The 20811-nt window shown below is 41.0% G+C and overlaps 1 protein-coding gene across 2 annotated transcripts in view; it reads right to left on the reverse strand.

Moving 5' to 3' along the window:
• The window catches only part of RALGAPA2 (Ral GTPase activating protein catalytic subunit alpha 2), a 326457-nt gene that overhangs the window by 304759 nt on the left and 887 nt on the right, over positions 1–20811 (reverse strand). The window lies entirely within an intron of this gene.

Here is a 20811-nt window from a genome sequence, read left to right on the forward strand (position 1 = left end):
ATTTATATATATGATGCCTGACTCCCCCATTTCTAATGAGGTTGCCCTCTACCCTACCTCTGCCGCCCACACCCACAGCCAGATCCTAGACCTGATGATTACTTACAATCTCCCCACCTGCAAGCCTCAGTTTCAAGAAATCCACTCTCTCGTCACCCGCTATTTCTTATCCTTCCTGCCCACTCCTTCTGGAACCCTAAGTCCAACAACTCTTCAACCTTACTGGGTCCTTGAATCCAATAACCCCACCATCTTGTCACTATCTCTGATGCCCCTCAAGTCCTCACTTCCCTTCTTTCTCAATTTAACTTCCACAGTTCCTCTTTTTACTCAGTCATTTCACTGTCCTTCAACCCCTCTGCCTCTTTCTCCCTCTAACGTATTCACACAATAAAACCCCAGTCTCAGTTTCAACCTGATTCAATTGAAAGTATTTATCAGAGCACAGGCCATGTACTGGATACAAAAGATTTTTTACAATTTTGTATTAAATATTTAATCCATGTGAAAAAAACCAGTTTTGTATATACATAATTTATGATGTATAATAAAACAAACACCTTAAATCACCCACCCAACAAAAGCATCCAGTCCAATCAGGCTTTGACACCACTCCCCGACACTGCGCTAAGGAGTTCCACACCGCTAATCCAATGGCCAATTTTCACTTCTCTCCAGGGCCAATAGCGGATACCCATGTAATCTGTGCCCAAGCACCACTAGCCTGGTCCATCAGAAGGAAGGGGAGCCTAGAACCCTGACATAAAACTTCTGGATGTATGTTGGGGCCTAAAGTGTATATTCCTATTCCAAGTGATATAGTTTGGATATTTGTCCCCTCCAAATCTCTTGTTGAAATCTGATCCCCAGTATTGGAGGTGGGGCCTGGTGGAAGACATATGGATCATGGGGGTGGATTCCTCATGAACATCCTGGTGCTGTCCTTACAGTAATGACTGAGTTCTCTATTCATTCCCATGAAAACTGATTGTTACAAAGAGGCTGGCACCACCTCCTCTCTCTTATCATGTGACGCCCACTCCCCTTTGCCTTCTACCATGAATGGAAGCTTCCTAAGGCCCTCAAAAGAGGAAGATGCTGGTGCCATGCTTCTTGTATAGCCTGCAAAACCATGAGCCAAATAAACTTCTTTTCTTTATAAATTACCCATTATTCCTTTATAGGAACACAAAGGGACTACGACCATAGGAAATGAAACAAAGTCATCTTTTAGCTCCACTGACAGGTTTGTTTCTTACATACAATTACAGCCATGTTGTACATACTTGTTTAAATTATAAAAAAATTTTCCATAAATATATATTCAAAAATTTATCATAACTGACCATTTATTTCCACAAGCATTCTTCATAGTATTTTAAACTAAAAAATGAGCAGCCTGGAGCAGACACTGTTGCTTTCTCTCCAGCTCCTTCACCTTACCCAGCAACCACAAACAGACCCTCCCTCTTCCTAACAGAGCCTCCATTTGCTCAGGGATCTCCTCCTCCACAAAGCAGTGCCCCTCTCGGAAGCTGGCCTGTTCGCAGCCCCAGAGGGAGGACCTGATACTGCTGAGCCAATTATGGTGGCAACATGCTCCCTGCCAGTGACTCAAGCCTGTGACCCAATGCTGATCAATACAAAACAATAGAAAGTCTGATGAAGATAGCTGAGAAAAGCTTTACTGATTTTAAGGAAGAAGTGTCCCTTTTTTTCCTGCCTTTGGATATCATTCTATCTGGGTGCAATGGCTGTGGGCATTTTGCCACCCTGAGGACAAACCTGCCACACTAAGGATAGCAAAGCCAAGAGGTGGAAAGCATCTGGACTGTCAACATCACCGAACTCATGAATTAGCCAACTCTGGGGCCTCCCTGCCTTGGGACCTCTTTTTATAGGAGAAAGAAATTCTTATTACTTGCTTATATTTGAGTTTTTTGTTACTTACAACCAAAAGTATCCTTGTAGGCAGAGAGCTGAAATAAAATTTGCCAATTCCAACAGGAAACAAACACTAATGTCAACTGAAATGATCACAGAAATTATAATATTAATCCTACTTCATTTCTGAAGGCATATTGTTTTCATTTCTTTATTCCTATAAAGTAAACCAGATGTAGGACATCAAATTCTTAGAAATCAGATAAATAGTAACACTCCGTTATCCAGGAGTGATAGTCCTTGTGTAAAAGTAATTCTGTATAAAGATATAGTCCAAATACTTAGTGTTAAAGTTTTTTAAAGTAGAGCTATTTTTACTTAACATTTTTGACACACGTTTCTCAAATATGGGATTCTAAAACTTTGTTTTTAACAGATATCAAATGCCAATATAATAAAACACACTATAGAAACTGATATCCAAATCAAATGTGAGTTATATTACATTTTAATATATTTATCTATCAGGAATCAAGTTTCATCAGACATTTTAAAGTCAATGCACACTTGGACCTCCTTTTCTTGATCTGAATTGGAGCTAGCCTACATTATAATCAAAATCGCTCCTGAGGGGAAAAGTTGGAGACGGAAATAAAATGACTACAGCCTAGGAGCTGTAGTCACCTCCACCCCTCTAACTAAGGAGGCAGGAAAGTGATGAGGAGAGTGTTTACAGCTGTCGAATAATGTCTCATGTCAAATAATTATGATTAACAGTAATAACAGCTCACAAAACAGCTTTGTATACATTGACTCAACCTCCAACAACCACAGGATGGTGGGTACCATTCTCACCCCCACTAGAAAGGGTAGGTCACTGCCAAGACTCGAACCCAGACAGTCAGGCTCCCATACTGTTCACCCAATTAAGTGTAATACTAACAGAAAGTTGGCCGGGCACGGTGGTGGCTCACACCTGTAATCCTAGTACTTTGGGAGGCTGAGGCCTGCAGATCACTTGAGCCCAGGGTTCAAGACCAGCCTAGGTAACATGGTGAAACCCCATCTCTACAAAAAATACAAAGGTTAGCGGGACATGGTGGCGTGTGCCTGTAGTCCCAACTACTTGGGAGGCTGAGATGAGAGGATGGCTTGAGCCTGGGATGTGGAGGTTGCAGTGAGCCATGATTGAGCCACTGCACTCCAGCCTGGGCAACAGAGCTAGACGTTGTCTCAAAAAAATGAAAAATAAAATTTCAAAAAAGATACCATAACTTTAAAAAAAAAAAAGTGAGGGAGGAGGTTAAGGGAAGCATGCCTGGAAATATATTTTGTTTTATTTTGTTGTAAAACAAAAAGAACACAGGAGAGATATGGTACAAGTCACAGAACTTAATAGTTATTAAATACAAAAGTACACCCAGAAGTTGGTTTGTTTAAAAAGTACACCAGAGCCAGTTTGCAGGTGGAATGACCTTCCTCCTAGACAGTTCAAAATGGTGGCATTTCTGTGAAATTAACTCAGTAAAGACTGAAGTGGCTTTCCCCAAGGAACCCTCTTTACCTCCAGGAAATCATCATATTATCCCAGCTTGTGAGCAGCCTCCAATATTGTCATCTCTGCTGTGTCCCTAACACAAGAAACCGAAGGCCCTTCTGGTCACTGGGCAGTCACTCACAGGCACACAATCTGCTAACAGCATGTGAAGGCCTGAAACTCATGACCTGAAGGATGGGTGATAGGGAATGTTGTTATAGGAGTCCAGCGGAACACACTACAGCCATTGAAGTCTTATGTAATTCTTCACTTACTGATGTGGAAAAATATCCAAGGCTTTAAGTCAAAAACACAGTGTTAGACCATGCAGATGACTATTCATGTAAAACCGTGTTTGTGTGTGTAAGCGAGGCAGGTGCAGGGAAGAGAGAGAGAAAGGAATGCACCCAAGCAAGAGCCAGCCTGGAAAGCACGTTCACCGGGATTTTAGTAATGCTTGGCAGGGGACTGCAGAATTTGAGAACCCCTTGATACCTAAATTATTTTTCATATATTCATATTATCCAAATGTTTATAATGAGTATGTAAAATTGTAGAACCAGAAAAAGCTATAAAGCTGTTTTGGGGGGTACTTCCAGGGCGTTCGAGAAAGGGATTTTTTTCAAAGCCTGAATATTTACCGCAAAAAACTCATCAATCATGACACCACGCCATACTTTTTTCCAAACCTGTCTTACTTTTCAACTTTGAAGAAACCTTAAGACCCAAACAATATATAAAAGAGTATCTTTACCAATTCTAAAATGTTGTAAAAAACAGCAAATGACTTAAATTTTCTCCATCCAACTTTTAAATTACTCCTTCTGTAACAGCACATACATGGTACATAATGCCTTGGAATGACCTAGTTATCTGGAGAAGCTTTGCTGTTTTTGTGTTTCTCTAGACATCATTCACTGAAAAGGATAAAAAATAATAGAACTGGGCAGAAAGACATTTCTCTGTCCAGCCATTCAGCAGCTAGCACTGAGTAGGCATGAGCAAATGTTTGACACTTTTGAATGCAAAGATGTGATGAAATTTCCAGTCACAATGAGACCCATTCCCAAGACCTGGGAGCCTTAGTCCATATGAGTCAACCTTTCCTTGTGCTTAAACCTGACGCTGACTGACTGTCAACTGACAGAACAGAAGCTTCTTCATAGCACACTATAAAAGTGCTAAAGACCTGGTTTATGCTCAGAAATGATGTCTCTGGAAGAATACAAATGATTGTCCTCCTGTATGTAGCTAACCTAATACTGTCATATTTTGAAACACCACAGCTACCTTTCTGAGTAAGACATAAGGTTCAGTTAGCAACACTGGTTCATAGAATTACATCTTTGCAATTAACACTGAGCCAAAGATCAAGATTCCCTCAGGTCTTTCCATTGAGAAAAGACCAACATAAAGCACAACTGGGGTCCTAATTTGGGTGGATATCTGATGTGGAGCCAATCTGCAGTGTTTGCTGCCTTTGCAACCATTCATATTAAATTGTTGTTGTACTGACCCATCAACATTTTTCTGGTCTCATTCTTTTCCAGCCACTGACAGATCTCCATTTTTTTTTGTCAGCATCAGGGGCACTTTTTAATATGCCTGCTCTCTGCCTGTCAGTAGATTTGGGGATAACAGCAAGCCCGTCTCCATATTGTTACAAGCTCAGGCCGCTGTGTGGGCCCATTACATGGCCCAATGTACTCCAGCTTTCCTGTCCCACTGGCCACAAAGTGTTTCCGTCCTGTCTTCTCATCACTACTCGCTGCTGCAGTAAGGAGGGACACAGGCTGCCTGTCCCCATCTTCCTTAACACCTTTGCTTGCTACAGATTCCACAGCCACTCATTCCTCTTCTCTGTTACTTCTTTCTCTCTCTTCCCTCTTCTCTTGTCTGCCTCCAGTCACTGGTCGGTTTTTGGGCCAAAGATCTGACCTTTTATAAAGTAAGCCAAAGAAAGCTTTGTTAGAAAGCTTGTGGTCAGAAAACCTATCTCTGGCAAGCTAACCAAGCAAGTGTAGTCTCTATGAGGGAACCATATTGATTCCTTTACACCTAAAGGTCAGTTCAGATCACTCCTCTGCTCTTAGCTTCACTGGAGTGCCCCATCTTATCTTACTTAGAGTAACATCCCAAGTCCTTACTGGGATGCCAAAGTTCCACACCATCTTATCCCTATTTCCCCTCTCCCACCCCCGCTCCTTTCCCAGTTCCTTCTATCCTCCACCCCTCCACCCCTATTGACTTCCATGAGATTTCCAGTCTATTTATGACTCAGATCCTGGTACTTACTGTTCCTTCTGCTTAGAACACTATTCCCCAAAAATAATCACAAAGCTGCTCCCTTGCTTAACCCAGGTCTCAGTCCAAACCTCCCTTCAGAGAGGCCTTCCCTCACCCCAATATCTAAATAAGCATACACATACCCTTATCAAGCTTAATTTTTCTATCATCATTACCTGAAATTGTATCATATATTTATTATTTGGTTTTTTTGTTTTTGATTTTTAGAGATGGGGTCTCACTGTGTTGGCCACGTTGGTCTTGAACTCCTGGCCTCAAGCAATCCACCTGCCTGGGCCTCACAAAGTACTAGGATTACAGGCATGAGCCACTACACCCAGCCTGTTATTTATTGTCCATCCACCCTAATAGAATGAAAGTCCCAAAAGTGCTAGGGCTTCATCTGCAAAGAGCAGACACTCAGTCACTATATGTGGAATGACTTTAAAAACAGTGGAAATAGTCTAAGCTATGTAGACTTAAAGAGTGGTCAATCCCATTTGTTAAAAGGGCAACGCTTTACTTCCATCAAACTAGAAAAATAATCCTCTCACTTGAGCCTGGGAGAGCAAGGCTGCAGTGAGCTGTGATCACACCACTGCACTCCAGCCTGGGTGACAGAGTGAGACCTCCATCTCAAAAAAAAATTTTTAATTAAAAAAATAGAAAAATAATCCTCAAATATGACTCCCATAATCTTAAATAGAATTTACAGAATGTCATCTAAGGTTTGCTCAATGTTTTATGATTATTAGCACAAAAGTCAATGAACGTCATGTGGTACAAATGGGCGTGGGCAGAGCTATAAGCAGTTCTGTTGTGGGAGGTAATGTGCCAGAATGCCTTTCCTCTACTTTCTCAGAAAGACAGGAGCCAGAATGAGGTTCTATCTCTAGGAACAGGACAAGTGATCCAGGCTGACCAATCACAGTACCCCATCTTCCTCACCCAGCGATTGGTACAGGAATGGGTACAGGCCCTAGGGGAGTGGCCACATTCCTCTCAAGGGTTACTAGCTGCCAGGACATGTCAGGCTGGCAATGCTAGAGACCACCACACCTGTACCTGGCAGAGTTGGCCTGAGAATGAAGCAGAAGCACAGAAAACAAAAACACGGAACCAAAGGTAGAGACAATTTTCCACCAAGTTGGGAGGTGGGAAAAGAGAGTGGATATGAGACTGGGTAAGTACCCTGACCACATCCCTGTGGACAGTCATCTCTAAAGCCAAACGCTCCCTTAGACTGTTTAGTTACGTATGTCATTAAATCCTCTTTGGCATGGGTTTCTGCCACTTGCAACCTAAAAGTCCTAAGAATTACAAATACAAATGTACTCAACATATACTACCCTCCTGGTGGAGCAGAATAATTAAGAAAAGAAAAAAAAAGCCTAGTCTGGTTAAACATATACATACAGGTGGCTGTCAAGAGCTGGGGAGAGGAGGGAATAAGCAGTGAATGCTTAATGGTTAGTTTTCCAGGGGTGATGAAAATGTTTTGGAAGAAGATAGAGGTAGCAGTTGCAAAATGCTGTTAATGTATTAAGCACCACTGAATTGTTTACTTTTAAATGATTTTTTTTTTTTTTTTTTTTGAGACAGAGTCTCACTCTGTCGTCCAGGCTGGAGTGCAGTGGCTCAATCTCGGCTCACTGCATCCTCCACCTCCTGGGTTCAAGGTTTTTGGTTTTTGGTTTCTTTGTTTTGTTTTGTTTGAGATGGAGTCTCGCTCTGTCACCAGACTGGAGTGTAGTGGCACGATCCTGGCTCACTGCAACCTCCATATCCCGGGTTCAAGTGATTCTCCTGCCTCAGCCTCCCAAGTAGCTGGGATTACAGGCACCCACCACCACGCCCGACTTATTTTTGTATTTTTAGTAGAGTATTTTGTATTTTTAGTTTTACCATGTTGGTCAGGCTGGCCTCAAACTCCTGACCTCAGGTGATCTGCCCACCTCAGCCTCCCAAAGTGCTGGGATTACAGGCATGAGCCACCGTGCCTGGTCTAAAATGATTAATTTTATGTTATGTGAATTTCACATCAATAAAAAAAAATTAACATTCAAACAATGCTGCAAAGCACTTCTTGATGGTAGAATAGGCTTTTGCGAAACAGGAAACTGGGTCAAATGGGATATACATTTCAAAGATCATTGATCTGTATTAACAAATGACTTTTCAGAAAGATTGTTCCAAGTTACAGTCCTATCAAAAATGGAGAGAGCTTACACAGTATACTATCATCAGAGAAAAAAGACAATAGCAAATTTGCTAATATAATGGATGAATATATTTTAATCTCTAAGTTTATATATTTATATTACTAGTAAGGAATAAACACTGAAAACATTCTTATGGGTCTTGGCATTTGTCCATTTGCAATTTACATATACATATATTTTGAACATTTATTTATCACAATTTTTCTGGTTAATTACACGTAGTTTTTTATGTATTATGTATGTAACTATGTCTCCTCTTATAAATTTCAAATATTTTTCCAGTTCATTATTTACTTTTTACTTCAGTTAAAGGTGATGTGTCTGTTTCTATATTTATTTATTTTAGGAGCAGGGAAAGAGAAATGGAACAATTCTTTCCAAAATAAATATTTGCAATATGACACACACAGACAAAGACACAGACACATGTTGAGAAAGACTAGAGGATATTTTACTTCCATTCCAGGAGTTCAGCATAAGCTATACCACGTCAAGCCTAACTGGCCAAATGCATCCTCATCTTATTAGATACTATAGAGTCCATGGAATAAAGAGAGAGTCTGCACTGTTTACACCAGGAATATGACCAGACAGAAATAAAACACGGTAATCCCTAACAGAAGTTGTAAAGAAGCAATGTATGTCTTCAGTTCCCCTCTCTTCCATGCAGTTCTGAAAACACTATCAAAGATTTCATTTAAAAATTTTTCCAAATAACCCCATTTTAAAAATGGGCAAAGACATGAACAGATATGTCACAAAAGAAGACATACAAGCGGCCAACAAACATATAAAAAAGTGCTCATCATCACTAATCATCAAAGAAATGCAAATCAAAACCACAATGAGATACCATCTCACACCAGTCAGAATGGTTATTAAATAGTTAAAAAAAATGACAGATGCTGGTGAGGCTGTGGAGAAAAGGGAACACTTATACACTGTTGGTGGGAATGTAAATTAGCTCAGCCAATGTGGAAAGCAGTTTTGAGTTTCTCAAAGAACTTAAAACAGAGTTACCATTTGACCCAGCAATTCCATTACTGGATATATACCCAAAGGAAAAATAAATCATTCTACCAAAAAAAACACATGCACTCATATGTTCATCGCCATGCGATTCACAACAGAAAAACATGGAATCAACCTAACTGCCCATTAGTGGTGGATTGGATAAAGAAAATGTGGTACATATACACCATGGAATACTACACAGCCATAAAAAAAGAATGAAATCATGTCTTCTACAGCAACATGAATGCAGCTGGAGGCCATAAACCTAAGCAAATTAATGCAGGAACTGAAAACCAAATACCATATGTTCTCACTTGTAATTGAGAGCTAAACACCAAGCACAAGGGGACATGGCAATAAGAGACACCGTACACTACCTAGAGGGGGGATGGAGGGAGTGGGGTATGAGTTGAAAAACAACCTGTTGGGCACTATGCTCACTATGTGGATGTGGATGACGGGATCCATACCCCAAATCTCAGCATCACACAACATACCCACGTAACAAACCTGCACATGTACCCCCTGTACTTAAAATAAAAGTTGAAATGTAAAAAAACAATTTCCTCACTAGCTGTAACAGGTCTTTGATTGGGGGATGGGGTGGGGAATGTGACTCAGTTTTGGTTTTTATAAATTTAAAACTTTACAATAACGTCTCTCCAATTTTGTTCTCATGAAAGACTATCTGGGGAATTTGCCTAAGCCTGCCCTTGCCAACAGCTCTCCAGCATTACTGCCCCTCTTTCCCCCAAACCCCATCAAGGTTTACGAACACCAATCTCTTCTCCCTTTGGTCCACAGAAATAGTCCTTTCTTATATCTATTCCCCTTAGAATCCAAGGGATTGGTCTGATAATGAATGTGTGTAAACAAAGGAGATTAGAGAATTCATTTGGGAGAAACCACCACTCTTAATTCATGATCTTGAATCATTAATTTAATGTTGGGAAATTCTGACTGATGAAAACAAGCCTTTGGGGCAGGAAGGCTTTCAGGAATTGTTTAAGCCATGACGGACCAGCTCTACTCCCCAGTAGACTTAGATCTAGCTATTCTGAAATCACATTTTTGGTTGTTGTGGGTTTTTTTAAAAAAGTTACTTATTCTAAACTAAGATTGCAAGCTCTGGTATGCCTAGTGCTATGCACAATGTCTGCCACATAGTTTGTGTTGGACATATAACTGCTGAATAAATAAAGGAACTCGAGCCAGCTCCCTGGGTTCAAATGCTGCTTCTGCCACTCATTGGATGTGTAACCTTGAACAAGATTCTTAACCTGTCTGTATCTCATGTGTAAAATAGGGATAATGATATTCCCTATCTCTTTGGGGCAGATTAAATGCATTAATAAATGTAGAAATATTTAGGGCACTGTTCAGCACATAAAAAGTACTAAATAAATATTATTATTATTCCAAATAAGGGAGTAAGTTACCAACAGAAATCAAGATGAAAAAGAAGCTGCTCAGGTTCTCTATGCACTTATCATTTAGTGGGAAAGAACACGGATAAGGCATGAACACAAATAAACATGGTGTGGGCCGGGTGCGGTGGCTCACGCCTGTAATCACAGCACTTTGGGAGGCCAAGGCGGGCAGATCACGAGGTCAGGAGTTCAAGAAGAGCCTGGCCAACATGGTGAAACCCCATCTCTACTAGTAATACAAAAAAATTAGCCGGCACATGCCTGTAATCCCAGCTACTGGAGAGGCTGAGGCAGGAGAATTGCTAGAACGGGGGAGGTGAAGGTTGCAGTGAGTGGAGATTGTGCCACTGCACTCCAGCCTGGGCGACAGAGCAAGACTTCATCTCAAAGAATAAATAAATAAATAAGCATGGTGCGGCCAGGCGCAGTGGCTGACACCTATAATCCCAGCACTCTGGGAGGCTGAAGTGGGTGGATCACAAGGTCAGGAGTTCGAGACCAGCCTGGCCAAGATGGTGAAACCCCGTCTCTACTAAAAATACAAAAATTAGCCAGGCGCGGCGGCAGGTGTTTGCAATCCTAGCTACTCGGGAGGCTGAGGCAGGAGAATCGCTTGAACCTGGGAGGCAGAGGTTGCAGTGAGCCAAGATCGCACCACTGCACTCTAGCCTGGGCGACAGAGCAAGACTCCATCTCAATAAAAAAAAAAAAAAGAAAGAAAGAAAAGAAAAGAAGCATGGTGCAAAGCCAAAGGCCATTAATACCAAACAAAAGCTACAAAGTGCTGTGGGAATTCTGAGAAGGGATACATTCAGGGCAAGAGGATGAAGAAAGCCCACATGGAAGATAAAAAGTGTTGGCAATGTCTCCTGGAAAAACTGTAGATGGCAGGATGGACAACACCATCCAGGAAATGGATGGTAGATTAGTGTGGGTTCTCTGAGAAGTAGAGGCCAAGACAGGATTAGACATGCAAGAGATTTATTGGGGAAAATGCCCATGAAGGATAAATGAGAAGGAGCTGGTGAAGGCAGGGAGAGGATTTAGACCACGATGCAGGTCTGACCCCTGAGAAGGAGAAGGGGAATGAAGGAAGGTTGAGTAGGAAGTGTCAGACTTCAACACAGGTCTGAGAAGGTCTTAGGCCAACAGGCAGTCCTCAAGCCAAAGTGGCCCTTCAGAGGCATCTGAAGTGTGCAGGAACAGGCAGCATTAATACTCCTGCAGTGCTCAGTAATGGGCTAAGAGCTTCCCAAGGGAAACTAAGCTTTGGCTCAAAATTGGTAGATTCAGGGAGCAGCAGCTGGGGCCATCAGTCAATCACGCTCCCCACAACAGGAGAAGCAGCACATTCTTATGGCTCTCATAGTCAGGCACAAGCAATGTCACAAGTACCATGCTTGTACTTTCAGGCATGGTTAAGGTTCAATGAATACGTGTCATCACCTGAAATCAAACACAATATCCATGGGCTCCTGAACTTTATCAAAAGGGATTTTTTTAACTTAACCATAATTGTAATATCAAAATTTGATTACTACTTTGTCCAGGCATGGTGGCTCAGGCCTGTAATCCCAGCAGTTTGGGAGGCCGAGGCGGACTAATCACTGGAGGCGAGGATTTCAAGACCAGCATAGCCAACATGGCAAAACCTTGTCTCTACTAAAAACACAAAAATTAGCCAGGCATGGTGGCACAAGCCTGTGATCCCAGCTACTCAGGTGGCTGAGGCATGAGAATCACTTCAACCCAGGAGGCAGAGGTTGCAGTGAGGCGAAATTGCACCACTGAACTCCAGCCTGCGTGACAAACCAAGACTCCATCTCAAAAAAAAAAAAAAAAAAAAAAAGAGATTACAACTATTTTTAAAATAGCTGTGGCTTCAGTTTCTAAAACAACATAAAAGACATAAAATGGTTATGAAACATCACTTTTCTGAAAATTAAGGCTAAAACCCTGAATTGAGGATTCAGAATGAACTCAGAAACAAATCTACTAAGAATCTATATGGTAAATCCTTTAAATGACATAATCTCTCTAAAATTCCTATTTTAACTTTATCAAATTCTCAATTGCTAGATTTTGCTAGTGGATTCTGGATCCTCTCACCTGAAAATGCTATTTGTATTGACACATCCAGGAGGCTTTAACTATGTAAAAATAACCTGTATTAGAGACCACCTAAAATACATTCACAAATAGATATTTAATAAATTTCTTTTATAATTAATATGAACTGATTGCTTAAGGTAGTAATTTGATTAAATGAGACTATGAGAAGACATTTTGCAAAAGTGTAAACTGGTACATGAATATGAGATATCAACAGAGTTACATTTTATATGCGGTTAAGTCACAAGAAAGGCAAAAGTAGAAAAAATTAAAATGATCCTTTAACTCTGGAATCATACCCAGCAGGGGGATGTTCTCACAATGAAAGGCATAAAGGAAAGAAGACTATGGACGACATGGCGGGTTCCTATGTCCCACCTTAGGTCCACTCTAGGGCACATGTTCATTGAGTGGAAGGGCACACAACATCTGTGCTACTTAAACTGGCCTCATTCTATATAGATTTTCCGCCTTCTTGATGAATATTTAACATAAACGTTAAATGCATTTTTCAGTCACTCCCTAAGGAAAAAAAACAAAGCCTTCCAGATAACAGATGTCCTTTTTTTAAGAGGTTATGTGGCACAGAAGAGGGAGCAAGACATATTCAAGTTCCTATCACCACATGAGTAAGAAAACTGGCTCAGCAAATGACTTCACCTGCTACCTTCACAGAGAGGACAGAAGCCATGGTGTGAGAACTCCCTCCATGTCCCCATCATCTAGCACCCCATTCCTGCTTCTTTCAAGTGGCCTTAGAGGAAGAGGTGTCCCTCTTGTTAAGCCTGACCTCCCAACCCAGGCTCTCAATCTCACTGCAGATCACACCGTTCTGCATTATTATCCCCCGTTTCTTCAGTTTTGCTCTTCATTAGCTACTTCTCCTATATAAACTCAAATTCCTCCAGTTCTAAAAATATATAAAAGTCAAATCTCCATATACACAAACACCTCCATGTTAGGTACTCTTTCAACTCCAAGACCCAGAAATATGACTCAAGCTAGTTAACATGTTACCAGTTCCTGCAACTGAGCAGCTCAAGATGGTCCTGGCAAAGACATGGCCAAACTCAGGACTCATGGGCTTCCTCTCACTCTCCACCTCTCTATTGTCATTCCCTCTGAGAGTAGGATTCAATTTAAGGCACATGCTCCCCACATGGTGGGAAAAACAAATGCCAGCAGCCCAGACTATATCTTCAGGGCTTGCAATCCAAAGGAAGGGAGCTCTCTCTCTCCCAGCATCTATGTTTCAAATCTCAGAGGAGAATGGGATTCTCAGACACTAAATGGGAAGAGATAGGATGTGGCTCCTCTTCTGCTTAAAACCCTTCACTGGAGTCCCAACATCTACTTACGCCACAGGATAAAAGCCATTGTGCACTTAACTCCATGGTGCTACACACCATTACCTTTGCACAAGCTCCTCTCTCTACAGAACCCTCATCCCCAACTTGTCCATCTGGTAAAATCCTTTATCCATTATTCAAAACCTACCTCAGACCTAAGCTCCCTAAAGAAGCACTGGCTGGTGTCTCCAGGAGGCCTTGCTGCTGTTCCTCCTCTGCACCTGTGCCCACCTCTATGGTTCCACCACACTCCTCTGTGCCACTCAAAACCCTCACGGTAAATTTCATTGTTTATATGGCTATTTCTCCTACCAAACCATAAATCCTGGGCTTGTGCCTTATTAACATCCAAACACAGACTTACTTATATCAGGCATGCACTCACACAGTCTTTAAAACAATGTTTGTGACTTGATTTTTGTTGTTGTTGATACAGGGTCTTGCTCTGTCACCTAAGCTGGAGTGCAGTGGCATGATCAAGGTTCACTGTAGCCTTGACCTTCTGGGCCCAAGTGATCCTCCAGCCTCAGTCTCCCAAGGAGCTGGGACCACAGCACATGCAACCATACCCAGCTAATTTCTTCATTTTTTTGTAGAGAAGGGGTCTCACTATATTGCCCAGGCTGGTACTGAACTTCTGGGCTGATCCTCTCACTTAAACCTAGCAAAGTGTTGGGATTACAGCCATGAGCAATTGCACCCAGCTTGATTTTTTTTTAATTCAAGTACAAGAATAGTTGTTTAATACCTTATATTCGTTATTCTTAATTTCCCAGAACAATAATTTATATGACTTCTTTTAAAAAATTTTTTAAATTCAAATTGAAACAACTTGCTATTTTGAAAGTCAAGTTTTGTTGTTGTTGTTGTTTTGTTTTGTTTTGTTTTTGAGAGTCTTACTCTGTTGCCTAGGCTGGAGTGCAGTGGTGCGATCTCTGCCCACTGCAACCTCCACCTCCCAGGTTCAAGCAGTTCTCCTGCCTCAGCCTCCCGAGCAGCTGGGATTACAGGCATGCGCAACCACGCCTGGCTAATTTTTGTATTTTTACTAGAGACGGTGTTTCACCATGTTGGCCAGGCTGGCCTTCAACTCCTGACCTCGTGATCTGCCCACCTCGGCCTCCCAAAGTGTTGGGATTATAGGCGTGAGCCACCGTACCCCGCCAAGTTTTTTTCTAAATAAAAAATTCTCTATAGTTTTATATTGATACCCCGTTTGGTAACCAAAAATCAGTACTCTACATACCTAGTAAAAGTATTACGCCTGTCCACAAATAAAGTACTTACAAAATAAAAATCCAAATTATAAAAGTTTACAGCAAAATATTCTAGACCTACCAATTATCTCCCTTCTCAGAGTAAAAGATGGAAGCCAACCTTTTTCAGTTATCTTAAACAAAACATCTGAGTTTGGACATTTACCCTGTGTTCACTTTTCTCACATCAGAAGTCTAGACAACCTCAAGCCTTAGAGGGATGGATGGTGTATTTGTGCTACATATACGTGTCCAAAGTTCCATTTACATTCTAGAGGTTATAAATGTAATTGATGAAAAAATAGCAAAGGAAGCATTACGACAAAATCACTTTGTACCAAATAAGGTCAACAGAGAGAGACCATACTAAGACTGCCTGAAGAGTTTGAAATTACACCTCCCAGCTTTGTTCTAGTTGTAGAATGTCCACGTGGCATTAATGTCCACACAAATATTTATCACCTGCTAGGCCTGCCAAGGTTACAGGGAAGGCAATGAACACTAAAACACCGGAGGAGATTGTTTATCGTCTGCCTATGCTCAAATCAAATATGATAATCCCAAGTCTCCCTAGAAAAATGCAGAAAAATGGACCAGAAAGAGAGAGGCCAACATCACAGCAACATTTTTGGGAGGCATGCAAAAACTGTTGTGATTTTGTTTCTATGTTATCATTCATTCTACTAGATAAATACATTTTCTGATATGTAAATTTCCTTTTGAATCAGATAACTAGCAGAAGCATAACATGGCCTTCATAATCAGATAAGTCTCAGCTTTCCCACTTGCTGGCAGACAAGTAGCTATTCTCACTGAGCTTCAGTTTTCTCAGCTGGGGATAGGAACACTTCCTTTGTCACAGTTGCAAAAAGATTCAATGATGTCATGATGATAATAACCAATAAAACTAAATATATGATAGCATTCTATCATTTCATTAAGGTCCAGATCCCATGTCCCACAACCCCCCAGACACGCCACTTGGATCTTGCCTTTTCTTAAACTCAACATGTAGAACACCAAACTCATCTTCCCCGTCCTTGCCCAAAATTCCCCCTTCCCAATTGTTCTCACTCTGTAGATGACACTCCTATTATCCCAAATACCTACCACCAATTATCAAATTATAAAAAGGTGTTTATCGGTAGTCAGACTACAGTGAAAATGGCAGCCTCAATCCTTGCTGCTAGCAGGGCCAATGGAGCAACACTTAGAAAAGCACTGTGAAACAAGTCATCGAATGTTCAAACCCAGCAATCTTACTTCAATAAAATCTAAGGAAATATCGAAAAAGCTGCTTCTCAAGATGTTTACTGCAGTATTACTTCTATCAGGAAAAGGGAAAGAAGAAAAAAAAGGAAAGAAGGAAGGAGAGAAAAGAACAAAATTTCACAATCCAGGAAATGGTAGGCTAAATTATGGGATATGGTCTCAACAAATGTTTGTACTTAAAAATGAGAGGAACAAAACATCAAAAATGCTAATGATAAAATAAAGACAACAGTTACAACTGTAAGTCAATTTGTTCCTACCTAGAGCAACATGAGCAACATATGCACAAAAGGAACTATACGACAATGCTATGTTTTGCTCTGTTTGTATATACAGCATTTGTGAGAGACGGTTCTCTACTCTCTGGTCCAAACCCAGGTCACTTGATTTGACCTGAGTCTGGCTTCTGATCCCCCAGCCAGCCTCAGCTTCTGCTTGTCAGGCTACTGTTCCACTCCTTCCCCAGGACCCTACCCTACCCCTGGCCTATGCAGGACACTGGGGACATCCTCTGGGCAAGGGTCCTCAGTGCCCAACACCACACCTTGCCATGTTACTTACCATCACTGTCATGTTACTTCTGCGACCAGCTCTTCCATCTTTCCCTGGTTGGAACTGACCTTCCCCTCTACTTTCCCAGATTCTAACCTTGCTATGTCCAGTGTGCAGCCACTAGTGACATATGGCTAATGAGCACTTGAAAAACAGCTAGTGTGAACTGATATGTGCTGTAAGTATACAATATACACTGAATTTCAAAAACTTCATATGAAAAAAAGATGTAAAAAATACTGATAGCATTTTATATTGATTACCTGCAGATATAATATATATTAAATACATGGAGTTAAATAAAATGCACTATTAAAATTAATTTCACCTGATTCTTTTTACTTTTTAACATGTGGTCACTAAAAAAGATTAAAATTGCACATGTGGCTTACATTATATCTCTATTGGACAGAACTAGTCTAACCATTCTTTGGAACCCAGCGTAAGTAAAACGTTGATATGATTTGGCTGTGTCCCCATCTAAATCTCACCTGGAATTGTAATAATCCCCATATGTCAAGGGCCGGGTGGAGATAATTGAATCATGAGGGTGGCTTCCCCCATACTGTTCTCATGGTAGTGAATGAATCTCACAAGATCTGATGGTTTTATAAATGGGATTTCCCCTGCACAAGCTCTCTTGCCTGCCACATGTAAGACATGACTTTGCTTCTCATTCACCTTCTGCCATGATTGTGAGGCCTCCCGAGGCATGTGGAACTGTGAGTCAATTAAACCTCCTTCCTTTATAAATTACCCAGTCTCAGGTATGTCTTTATTAGCAGCGTGAGAACAGACTACTACAAATCTCCTTAAAGATGCCCCTATTTTTATGACATTCTTGATTATCTCTTTTGTTCTCTGAAATCCTATAATGGATTCTACCATATACCTGACCATCTAATTACATAACACACCATAAATTTACTATTATTTTGTATCTATTCTTCTCACTACATCAATGCCAGTTCTATATCCTAATTTAGGACTCATAGTAAGCACTCAACTTTTAATTAGAATCTGGCCAGGCATGGTGGCTTATGCCTGTAAGCCCAGCACTTTGGGAGGCTGAAGTGGGAGGATCGTTTGAGTCTGTGAGCTCAAGACCAGCCTGGGCAACATGGCAAAACCCCGTCTTCTACAAAAAATACAAAAATCTGGCCGGACATGGTGGCTCACACCTGTAATCCCAGCTCTTTGGGAGGCCGAGTCGGGCAGATCACCTGAAGCCAGGAGTTCAAGACCAGCCTGGCCAACACGGTGAACCCCTGTCTCTACTAAAAATACAAAAATTAGCCAGGCATGGTGGTACACACCTGTAATCCCAGCCACTCAGGAGGCTAAGGCATGAGAATTGCTTGAGCCCAGGAGGCGGAGGTTGCAGTGAGCCAAGATGGCACCACTGCACTCCAGCGTGGGTAACAGAGTGAGACTCCATCTCAAAAAAAAAAAAAATGCAAAAATGAGCCTAGTGTGGTGGTACATGCCTGTAGCCCCAGCTACTCCAGGGGCTGAGGTGGGAGATTACTCGAGCCAGGGAGGCCAAGGCTGCAGCAGTTGAGGCAAGATCAAACTACTGTACTCCAACGTGGACAACAGAGCAAAGACCCTGTTAAAAAAAAGACATGGAATCTTTGCTGGAGCAATATGGTAATACACAGGGTTTTTTGGTTTTTGTTTTGTCAACAGTGTAGGAAGAACTGGAAGTCACAGGACCTAACAGCTCTTCGTTCTTCCTCTAACCTAAGTAAACCGTCTGCTACATGGCTTGACACGTGTCAAGCCTGCCTGTGCCTCAGTTTACCCCTCTGTAAAATAAAGTTCATCATACCAGACCAGTCTATAGCCAGGTGAAAGTATCTACATCCAAATTGGAGTTATTACCATGATACTAAGAAATACTCTACTTCCACAGCTAATTTTATGTTTCTCACCCAGTTGTTTTAAATACAGACTACTTTTTAAAAGAGAACAAATTCATCACTATTATCAAAAATAAGAAAGATGGAGAAAAATTACCTATCAAAATACTGGTCCTATCCTATTAATGGTGGGAGATATGTAATGGGAAAGAAACTGTTAAAGGCCTACTTCAAGCTGAAGTCATTTATTCATCATACTCACAATAATCCTTTAAAAAGCAAACATGACCATACCCATTTTACAGAGCAAAGAAACCGAGGTTCAAAGACAGGCTACATAACTAGCTCAAGTCATGAAGCTGCAGGCGGCAGGGACAGGCGGCAAATACCCAAGTAAGTGGCATAATCTTTGCATACTTAAAAAAAAACTTTATTATCACTTGAAGATAAAATATATGAAAAGCAAAAGTGTTATATAAATACACACATAAAAATACAATAGTAATTACTATTCGTTTCCTTCAAATAGTTTCCTTGATCTTGGCTTAATTCCTAACTTTCAGTTCAAGAGGCCTTTGTTTTCTAAGTAGACTTTTTTTCGAGTAGCAATGAAATAGAATATGTGATTAGGTAAGAACTAGTGCATTACGTACTACTTTTTAAGTCTTTAATAAATCACAGGAGCAAGTGAAAGTTTACATTAAATATTATGACTAGAATTCCTCAGACACATTTTACAAAAATCTAGTCCCTACAAAGATCAGAGTAATAAATAAAGCAAACTGGGCCACTCCACTAGTAAGTATATCAACAAAAAACATACACCTAAGGAAATATAAAAGAACCTCTCCATGTTACAAAACTGAGGTCATGATGAGTTCAGTGAAATGATAAAAGAAAGTTCCCTAAAATAAGACCTACACCTTAGAGTGAAACTACAATTTTACAAACTTGAATCAACTTTCTCAGAATGGGAACAATGTACTGTGTGCTAAGAAATAACCTGATCTAGGTTTACTTGATTCTGCCTTTATAAAATGTAGCCAACTTAATCTTGCAGACCTGGACAGAACAAAAGTTTAAACGCTAAAGCACAGAAAAAGTCTCAAAGTATCAAACGCTTTAAAACACAGCTCAACTCTCCTTTATCAAAAATGTCCCTGCAGTAGGTGTTCATCAGTCACTACCAGGAACTCCACACAATGCAACCTGTGTATTGTGCAACCTGTGCGTGCATGGTATCTACAGGAAGTAGAAAATTCAGTTTACCAAGAACGCCACACTTCACTCTCCACACTTCACTCTCAAAAGTCTTGAAAACGAATCCCTGTAACAGCAACTAATTTACATTTCATTTCAAACTGAACAAGTCAGTGTAACCTCAAGGAATGTGAGATTGTGAATAACTTCACTTGGCAAAATCAGGTGTGGTTTGGTTTGGCTTGGGTTCTTCTCCCCCTCAGAGGTAGAATATAAATAGAAATAATCAGCAACTTCTGATCTCATGAACAAGATCTTTATTTAAAATCCTCACACGTTAAATCATTTTATGCAATATTCTTTCAAGTGACAGACACATTAGCACTAGGCGATTTTTGTGAATTTTAGGACTAAAAGACACCTGGAAGAAACATAAGGTGTTCTTTCCTTCGCCACCAAATACACAGGCAAGTGTGTCTATAGACAGCAAAGGTGTTTTCATCCTAAAGAAAAGTTAAGACTTAGGATGTAAAAAAATACAGAAAACAAAACAAAGCCTAGGCGAACCAGCTACAGATCACATGCAGCAGGTGACAGGAAGCCTTGTGGACACCTCACACCCACAGGGGTGAGCTTCATCACAGGTCAACTCCAAGCCCACCTGAGCTCCTCAGAACCTCCACCTGGCAGGCCATAAACCAGAAGGTGGCAGACAGCATCACTGTCATGCCGGTAATAAAGGAGAAGCAGCCTCCCTGAACCCAAGAAAACCAACCCTCTATCCAAGCAGGAAGAGAAGGCCCCTTCACACCAAGGACACAAAGAAACTGAAGCA

The sequence above is a fragment of the Pan paniscus genome, chromosome 21, assembly GCF_029289425.2.
Source record: "Pan paniscus chromosome 21, NHGRI_mPanPan1-v2.0_pri, whole genome shotgun sequence".
In the NCBI taxonomy this organism is placed as follows: domain Eukaryota; kingdom Metazoa; phylum Chordata; class Mammalia; order Primates; family Hominidae; genus Pan; species Pan paniscus.